The sequence below is a fragment of the Cibotium barometz genome, chromosome 13 (genome assembly GCF_041138505.1).
Source record: "Cibotium barometz isolate CiBa-2024 chromosome 13, ASM4113850v1, whole genome shotgun sequence".
Taxonomy (NCBI): domain Eukaryota; kingdom Viridiplantae; phylum Streptophyta; class Polypodiopsida; order Cyatheales; family Cibotiaceae; genus Cibotium; species Cibotium barometz.
In genome coordinates this window covers 54981615-54984114 of record NC_141058.1, presented here as the reverse complement: position 1 = coordinate 54984114, position 2500 = coordinate 54981615, and positions in this window count along the sequence as shown.

The window sequence follows — 2500 nt, the reverse complement described above, 5'->3', positions numbered from 1 at the left end:
TGCAGAGCTAGATCAACTGAATTTTGCTTTGTTACATGCCTTTACCCTTATGGCCTCCATGTTGTGGTGGTGCCAATGGTTGTGGGAAGTGCACTTGGTGGGTCACAATGAGGGCAAGTGTCAATGGGCGAGGTGTTAATGGTTCATACTTTAAAGCTAGGGGAAGGGGGTGTTGAACACATTGATGTAACAAGAAATAAGGTCAGACATGGTGTTAGGTCAAAGATAGTGGCTTGGACTTTAATGTTATTATTGGCCCCTCAAATCGGCATACCTAATTGAACTTGAAGAAGGAGTAGGTTGACGCTTAATAGATAGAGACATGCTCCAGAGGGGGGACAACAACAGGCCCATCTACGAAAGTAGTAGGACACTCACATTGACTCCTTCCATTATCTAGCCCAAGCGTACTTATAGTCTTGAACATGGGTCCCCTTTGTAATTACTCCTCTTTGCGCTACTTTTATATATTGAGTATAATGGCGTGATTATAATTTATGTATTAATCTTTTTGCTTGCATGCTTTAATGATGATAATTATCTAACTGTTGGTGCATTGATCTATTTGATTGAGAAGATTAGTGTAAGTAGAATTATAATGCTTTGTTTAAAATTGTCTTTTTCTTGTTTTCTAACTTGACAATCTTATTTTCTAGTGTTTTTTATGTTAAACTTAATTGAACTTTAATTTTTGTGGGATGAAAGAGTATGCCATTCATTTTTGATCTTGTGACTATCATTTGATTTTCAAATTTAGATATATAATTCTCTTTCTTTTTAATTGTTTACTATTTATTTACACTATTTGAAGTACACCATTAGGTAAATACGACCATGTGGTAGTCTATTCGAATGATATCATTTGCAATTTGTTTAATAGAATGCTTAGCCTAAATATTTCTTAAATAAAAGTTATAGCCTAAATATTACTTAAGTGTGTTTATGTAAGTATCATTATGAGTAAAGATTACACAAACAAAATATAGTGTCTCCTTTGCCATGAATTTCCTCACTATCTTCCACACTAATTTATGCAAAAATCAAAAGTAAAACTCTACCATAAGAAGAACAAAAAGTGTAGGGCCTCTATAGAATACTAGAAAAAGTAGGGATAAATTTTGGCACAAAGATTAACAAGATATGTGATGAAATATAGTAGGAAGATTTGAGAAAGATTAGATAGTTCAAGGTGACCTATGATGGTCACAAAAAGAGGGAGGGGAGGGGAATATTTGTAAAAAATATGGAAATCAAGGTATCCTAAAAATAAATGATTGGTATGGCTTTTCACTTGGAGAAAGGGTGAGTTGAAGCTTGGAAAGGGTAATCTACTAAACCTTGGCACCAAATCTTTGAAGATGTGGTTGTGGTGTACAGTGGTGAGCTTTGCTTTAACATCCAAGAAGAAGCCCATAGAGTCAACACCAAAAAATGAAAAAGTGAATTGTGCTGCAGCTTAGATAAGCCACTCTTTTAATTGAAATTGATTAATTTCATTATAGTTGGACTACTAACTTACATGATTTGGTTATGGGTGTAGATAAGCTTGGCTAGAGTAAAAGCGCCAAATGCACTAATACAACACAATAATCCACCTACCCATGGTGTTTTGACACTAATCCGAATAAAATTACCAGGTATTATTTTAATAAATAGTAATGATAATGTTAATATATATTTAAAATGAATGTACTTACAAAATATATGATTTGTACGAGTGTCTTGTGGTGTAATAAGTACATTGTCTTACGATACAACAAATATACTATATGCACCTATAACTACTGGTAAGTATAGATTTGTGCCTTTATTACATTACTTTACAATCCGTAAGATGTTTTTTTAAAACTAATAAAAATATGTGTAACACATTAGTCCTTAGTGTTGTAAGCATATTACAACATCAAAGTGCAAGTTCCTCTACTGTCATTAGGTATCTTTATGCTTACAGGTATACTAATCATTTATGCATCACATTTTTAATGACATATTATATGTGTCTTCTGTATCAATCTTAACAAACTCTTCTCAACATGGTGTAGCATTATATACTTTCGCAAAGGTGAGAGCATTTGTAGGAGATCCTATAAAGACAGGACATGCAATGCAAAACAAGGAGAGTCTAGAGGAACTAGCATGTCTTCAAGAAATGTTACAAAGTGTTTGTGCAACAAATCAAACCTTCAATATAAAAACGAGAGATTGCAATATAAAAACAAGGTAAGAGGGGTGCACTCACTGAAATCATGAAGAAGAAGAATAGAATATTCATATGGTGAGAGAAGGGAAGAAGAAGACTCTTTAAATATCATAGGAACAATCCCAAGAGAGCAAGAGTGACAAGGAGAAAGAGTGCAAATGAGTGGGAAAGAGAGAATAGTGATTGATAACTAATGAAAGAGAGCAGGGGAGAGGGTTAAGGGTGATGTAAACAAGGAGAGAGAGAGAGAGAGAGAGAGAGAGAGAGAGAGAGAGAGAGAGAGAGAGAGAGAGAGAATTG